Here is an 8,178-nt window from a genome sequence, read left to right on the forward strand (position 1 = left end):
GCTGATAATTTACAATATTCATAGCACAGCTTGTTTTTTGTACTAACAAATGTACTTTGTTAAAATAACATGAATTTTTTTTTAATTAAAATATGAAACAAACCGTTCAGCTCAGGTTGATTTCAGTGAAACAGCACCTCATAGTGGTAATTTGTGGGTGTGTGTTTAGCATGTGTACTGTACTGTGGTCTCATATATCACATTCTGGCACGCATACAGCAAGCATGAGTGAATACTGTAAGAACAGCCCTGTAGCTTGTCATCTCACAAAATAGACACTAAAGCTACTTAAATTTCCCTGAATCAGACTAATTTTGTAGCAGTACCGTCTGCCTAAAAAGAGGGATTCACAAACACTTAAGGATAACAGATTAGGTTTTGTAAATGTGTATTTGCAAGAGTACATGTGTTCGGTGTTGGGAATAGACTGTGATGAAAAGCAGCTTTGTTTACGGTTGCAGAGGTGTCAAGTTATAGTCGGGCCAAGCAATTTGCACCAAACCTCAATCTATCAAAACGGCAGCTGGTGCAGCAGGTCCTTGGAGAATTCTCCCAGAGAAAGTAGTCTATGCTTTATTTGCTCTCTTTATTTGTTTTACTGTGTCTTATGATTAAAATGTCAAAAAAGAAAAGATCATGTCAGCAGCCTTTCTTTGCAGGTTGAACTCTTTTAACATGCTTTTCCCAGCAGTTTTCTTAGACACTCTCTATTTTGCACTCAAAATGTAATTTAGTTCAAATTTGAACGGCTGACTTCATGCAGAGTCTGGGTGTCACTGATCTGTCTAGAAACAAATTTGTGTTTACCAAGAATCAGGTTGATGTAATCACTACATTTAACCAAGGTTCCAATTTTTGTCAATTTACATGCCAGTTAATACAGTCTTTTCTTCTCCAAGTAGGTGTTACATATACAGTATATATATATATATATATATATATATATAATTGTTATTATTAAAATATAGAGTCTTTTGTGGTATGCTTGACAGCCACTGGTTACAATTAAAAACAGCTTGGATATTCTGCTAAATAATCTGTATTAAATACCATAAAGAAAAAAAAGGTGATTATTTGAATAAGTATATTCATAAAAATGTAATTTTAGGGCATTGTCTCTAACACATTTGCTGCACTTTTGAAGACCAGGCACTTGAACAGTAGTGAACAATGAAAAAACAATCCAACAGGATCATAAAATAAAGAATTAGGTCAAGTGTATCTGCTTCCTCCCAAAGCATAAATTCACTCAGAATCTTCCCCGAGTTATGCACCGTAAACTACAGGCTCAGCAGCTGAGCAGATCCAAGAGCTGCTGAACTGTGGATGTGGTCTCAAATGTTAGTGAAGTCATGTTCTGCTATTATTATTGTGCTCATGAGGAAGTCATTTAACCCTAACTTGCTGTGTTGCTCCGGTGGGAATTCCCTGCAGTCACAATAACTATGCTCTGAAGTATCCACTTACTAATTCCTTTGAATCTAATTGATGGTTTCATCAGATAGTTGGAGAAAAAAGCATTTGGGCCTCATAAAATGTTGCTTTTTGAGAAGTTTTGAAAAGACCAGAGGCCTTGTGCTTGTGGTGGCCAAAATATATTTTAATTATGTAAACCACAGCCAAAAAATAAGTGCTTATGAGGGGCTTACAAGGTCTGTAAATACTGTACTTGTTGGTAATTAATAGGGATTTTAGTTGTGTAATTATTTTTATTTAATTATTTATCATCTTTTTTGAAGTCACCATTTTTTTTTTACGCTCGAGAACCTTTTCATTGCTGAAGATAATGTTCAGTCAGTAAGATTGGGTTCTTTTAAAATAGAAAACTTAACTTAAAATAGAAACTTGTTTTAAATGTAATAATGTTTTACATTTTTTCTCTATATTTTATCAAATAAATGCAGCCTTTTCAAGCATCTTTTAAAAACATTACAGACCTCAAATTTGAACAATATTGTATACTGTATGTCTGTATGCTAAAAATATGTGTAACCACTTACCTTTAAAAATTAGTAACATCAAATAGCCATGTTTTTTTTTCACTTGCAGCACATTTGATGTATCTGATGTAATTACATTTTGCTTCAAATGCCAAATGCGGTGAGCTAGATGAAGCAATAAGTACTGTCAATATCATATGTTTTACTCCGTGGGGAACCCAGAATGCACTGCTGTGTAAAAACCCTGGGAGGCCAATGTGCTCTCCACTCAGAGCCTCTGGGTAAACGTGCTTCACAGCTGTTTGATTGATTATGAGCGAACCACAGTTGCCTTGATTAACAGCCAGTCTCTAGCTTGTCACTGAAGTATCTGGTGTAATTTCTTACTTTTTACTTGTCAGCAGATTGAGAGTGGGTCATTTTGACCAGTGTGCTTGTCACATGGTCTCGGGGGAATATAAGCGGTAATCACATCTCAATTAGGGAGCTGTACACTGCAAATTATTCCATGCTGGTGTTGTGACAGTGTTAATTTACACAAGTTGAAAGATGGAAATAGGATGTTCGAGTAATGTGCAAAATGCAAGATACAACCCAGCAAGCGTCCAAATTAGTAGTGTAATTAAAAACATTTGTTTTCACAGACCACTGATGCCTTACAGCTTGGTACAACTCTCGAAATGTCAAACGATTTGAATCAACTCAATTCCAAAAGATCATATAAATTCTAATTACAACTTATTCTGTAAGACATCAATAAATGTCTTAAGGACTAGAAGGCAAAAAGGCATTAGTGAATGAAAATACTAACAGATTAATATTAGTATGTATAGTGTAATTAGGCTAAATTAAATTTTAGGTTGAAAAGCATATTTATATATATTTTATTAATATTTTGTAATATTTCAACTCTTTTTTCACACATTCACATCATCCAGTGGCCACATCTGTTAAGCTTCACAAATAAGAAGTCATTATTCATTGATAATTTTCCACTCCAGCGAGCTGTTAAACACCACCAGATAAATCGTTCTTTTGGGCTGGTTCTTTTCAAGAAACAAGTTGGTCTGGTGTAAACTCGAAAGGCTTAAATATATATTGTATATTTTATTTTATTTTTTTACTTTATAAAATGACGGAAAAAAGAAATTCTGAAATTATATACAGTATGTAATTTTATAATTATCTAAAATGTAAATAAAAATATAAGCATTTTATTATGAAAATACATAATCGATGGATTAAGAAGTATTAAATTATCTAAAAGTATCTAATATTTTGCAATATATATATATATATATATATACAGTATATATATATATTGCAAAATATTAGATGCTTGTAGATAATTTAATACTTCTATATGTATTTAATTTATATATATATATATATATATCAAAATTTTATATATGTATTTAGTGGGGTGGTGTTAGCGCAGTGGACAAGACGCGTGCCTGTGGTGTGAGAGACCCGGGTTCAAATCCACTGTGAAACGCCACTGTGTCCCTGAGCAAGACACTTAACCCCTAGTTGCTCCAGAGGCGTGCGACCTCTGACATATATAGCAATTGTAAGTCGCTTTGGATAAAAGCGTCAGCTAAATGAATAAATGTAAATGTATTTAGTATAATGAAAATACATGATAGAATAGACTACATAATACTAGGCAGATTATTAATGTAAAGAAAATTACGTTGGTATGTAAAAAAAAGGCACTGATGATGACTCCGAAAATGTTTCATAACAGCTTATGTATCACACTGTTATTCTTTTTTTTTTGTCACAGTAAATGTATCATGTTACAGTAGAGTATTTACAGTACATTACAGTACAGACAAATAAAGTATATTTGTTGTTGTCCCTTGAGGTCCCTTGAGGTTGTAGTCTGGCCTCCAGCCCTGTAGACTGAAGCTTTGACTTCTACAGGCTTGAAACATTCCAGGCCTATAGTACAGTACACCCATGCTGTCTGCTTTATAACAAGACTGTGTCGATACCCCTCTGACTCACAGCCAAGTCAGGTCCAGGTATCTTTTAAAAGTATTTATTCACGTTGTAACACAGGATCTAGTGTCATTAACTGAATACGTCACGAGTGTACCAGTGGCTGTAGGGTCAAGTCAACAGAGAAGACACCATGTTTGCAAGATTCTGGCTTAAGAATGAAAGGTGCCATAGAATGCAGTGATACAATATATTAAATAGTTTTTTGATGTCCCCAGAGTGTGTATGCAAAGTTTTATTTAAAAATACCCCACAGATAATTTCTTCTTGAAATTGCCACTTTTAGGGTTTGAGCCAAAACGCCCTGTTTATGTGTTTGTCCCCTGCTAAACTCTTTGGCTCTTTCAGTTGTTTGAATTGGGTTATACTTAAAAAATAAATCAAAATCCTTAGACTGTGGACGGGCAAAATAATCAAATGCAGTATCAAGAAGTATCAAGGCATTCACTGTCTCTATCATCTTTCCTTTAATCCATCTCTCTCTCACTCTGCACATTGAGTTTCTCTGCAATATGAAATAAGCACTTTCAATAATCTATATTAATTTTCCAGCCATCAATTGTATGTCCCCCTGATCACAGTCCTACTACTTATGACCTTATAAATCATAAAAGCACATATTTTTAAGAGTATAGCCAGCATGTTTAGTTTTGCTAATAGCTTAAACTTTACCTGAAGGTTCCTGCTCTGACTCAAAAGCTGAACTGTCCACCCTCTTGTTCAACAGCAGGAGAACTTGCAGCACTAGTGCTACTGTTGCTTCCTTCATCACCTTCAAAATAAATAAGCATTGTACACTAGGCTACATATTGTAGGCTAGAAATGGAAAATCAATTTCTGGTCAATTTTGGCACTAAAAAAATACTGTATCCCCATATGTAAAATGAAAGCGACCATCTGCCAAATGATTATGTAAATATTAGGGTGGAAAAGTTCAACTTTTTCACAGTTCGGTTTGTTTCACGGTTTTAGAGTCACGGTTTCGGTACAGTTGTATTTGCTATGTTTATGAAAAAACTATACTTATAAAAAATATATATATATATTATCATATTATTAAGAATATTCTAACGACAAGCAACAGCACAAATAAATACAATAGAGTAAAGATACAAATAAAATAAACTGACTTCCAGGTTTTTTTTTTAGGTAGGTCTTGCATTAGTTTTTAGGTACAGAAATTAAATAATCAAATGTAAAACATTGCATTTTGGACTATAAATTAAAGATTATTCTTTATTAAAGTAAAAAAAAATCTTTTTAATCAAGAGCACTGAGTGATTTCTTTGTTGTTGCTGTTCGATTAATATAAAGACTGTCACTTTAAGAGAATGCAAAGATACAGTGTTCGAATTAGTATTGAACAAGAGTGAATTTTTGAGTGAGGTTTTTTTTTTGTTGTGTTTTTTTTTCATCATCGCTGTTGTTGTAATATCTGGGAATCCAGAATGCGCATCCATCAACAGAAAAATATATTATTTGAACCCTGTTTGTTTTACGTTTTATTTCTAGTAAACCATATTACAGATGCGTTGGTATCGACCCCTTTTTCAGAAGAAGTCTTTGCACAACTCCAGTGCTGAACTGACCCTAGTTTTTGAGGCAGTCCAGTGTATAATGTTAGCACAAAGTATAGGACTTTTTTAAAGTTTTTTTACCGGGACATTTCCTTCGAAAATGAAATGTCACCACCATGTCCTCAGCAGTCTATGGAGACTCCCATGTTTGTTGGTGTATCCCAACACACAACACTTTTAATGGCTGTTTGGCGCTGACATTGTATCTCCAGCAGATACAGCAAGAGAACAGTAATGACGGACCGCAGCTTCTCACTCAGGGCTGTGTATATGATAATAGGGCAGGGAGCATCACAAATGGGCGGGACTTTCACCTACTATGTTGTCATAGTCTGGAACTGCTTGTGTGGAGAGACTGTTTATGATTTTTTGGGAATTATAAAACAATGAGTGAGCGGATTTTTACCATTATAGGTTAGTTGTTTACACATACTGCGGCCACAAACAGTGTTTAAACACCTAATAAAAGTGATTTTTCCATTCTATGGCATCTCTAAAGAACTCACTGTCGACAGACAGGCTCCTTATTGGGACAGCTATAGGTTTAGCCTCCTATAGAGAGAGAAAGAGAGAGAATAAAAATTAGATAAGACAGGGAGACTGAATATCAGGAGGAGATGTGCACAAGAATGTATGAAAAATCATGTTGAGCATGAGGCAAATAGCTCACCAATTAGCTCTTGGCTAGGGGTGAAAAATGAAGAATATCGACTGCAGCTGTAAATAGAGACATCTCAGTTTTCAGTGTTAGCGTGAAAACAAATATATATTGAGTGAAACAAATGCTGTTTGATTGGCCAGTATGTTTTAAGGCAGGTCTATAGAATAGTGTTAATTTTGCTGCTGGTTTCAAATATTTATGGCAGTTTTATAAGTAAAAGCACCTTGCGTTTTCAAACTGTGTGTATGTGGAAGAATGTAAAACAGTTGTAGCTTTTTGATTGATATTGGAAACCATTCATTTCTTCACACAGTGACTTCAAATGAATCAGGCTCTGACCTGCTGGAAGCCTTCTAATACCCTCTCACTGGTTATCATTTATCCATGTGAGAGCTGATTAATAGAATCTTGAGCTCATGGGAGTTGGATATTGTATGTGGGTGGTACAAGACAATAAACAAGCTGCTATTTAACTGAACATCATTTGTTTGCTTATTGCTTTTAAAGGCATCATGTAGTTTTTACATTATTTATATTTTTGCTTCTGATGCAGATGCATGAACAAGATTTCCAGCATAAACGTGCCACTGAGAAGTTAAGACAGGCCTGAGTGCAAAACGTAAAAACAGTTTTCTCTGCAATGCAGCTTCTTGGTCAACAAAATTGCAGCGTGTGGAAAATTACATGTGAAGCATTTTGAACAAATTAATAAGCAATTAATCCAATATGAAAGACCAGAATAAGATTTCAGGTTTTGAAATTAATTGGTACTGAAAATATGTACTGCAGCTAAGATGGTATATACAGCATCATGCTTGTGACTAACATCATCAGCTGGTTATGCTGTAAGATCATCATTTAAACTGTTACGGCCAGAAACAGACAGCACAGGTATTGACAAATTTTCATGATGAATCACATCTTATTTGGAAATGAATATTTGCATGCGTGACATGACATATTTATAACTGCAAGATGCAGCAATTCCATTCCATTCCATTCCAATTCCAATTCCACTAACTTTGGTACCACTCTAAAAATGTATCCTTGCAAGCTGAAATTCACTGATAAGCTGTTGACATTTCATTACATATGCTATTTTCTCCCCAACACTGTGATTTATCCTGAAAAAAAAAAATTGAAACCTAATTGCTTATACACCTATGTTGAAATTATTTTGTAAATACCCTTCTGGATGGATATAGAGCTCTCAATATACCAAGCAAAATGTTGTTGGAGTCAGTACACTATTATGCAATTATTTAAATGTTCCCTCAATGACAACATCATGGCATGTCAATAGATCCAGATTACCTTGACACAGTGTCTATGTGGCAAACTTTTCCCACCTTCCAGTAACCTCTCCGCAACCAGTGATTTAATGAGGTCTTCCCTAAAAATAACTGCTGATTTATATTCTGTCTGGAGTTGTGTTCTGTGCACGCTATGTTGGAATGGCTGTCATGAAGGTGCTGTAAATCTGGAGTCCCGTGTTAGGGCTTCAGCGGGTGACCTTTTGTCATTTGAAAGGTTCAAAAGTGATGTCACCCTACTGTTGTTTACATCTCATGAAGAGTCACTCACTTTAGATGAGGACTAACTAGAAAACCAATAGCTTCCTGTGAAGCATGAGCCAGGCCAGCATTAGCTGTATAATAAAAGTTCATGTATAGTTGTTTACATCAAAATTTTGATTTTCTGAGCCACTAGAGCAAAAAGATTTATGAGTGCCACATAATTTTATTTGATTTATAATTGAGTCATCAAAACTGAAGTTTCAAACATTGAAACAAAGTCAATATGACAACATTTAGGGAGAAAAAGAAAACGTGCCATTTAGCAGTTGGATGATGGTGCAAATAAACAGGGTTGTATCATCTATTATTATAGAACAAGAGTGTGTGGATTATCAAAACTAATATATATTACTGAAGTGAGAGTGCTGACAGGTTGTTACAATTGTAAAAGTGTAAATGATGAATGAGAGCATGTGATG

The sequence above is a fragment of the Carassius carassius genome, chromosome 10 (assembly GCF_963082965.1).
Source record: "Carassius carassius chromosome 10, fCarCar2.1, whole genome shotgun sequence".
NCBI lineage: Eukaryota > Metazoa > Chordata > Actinopteri > Cypriniformes > Cyprinidae > Carassius > Carassius carassius.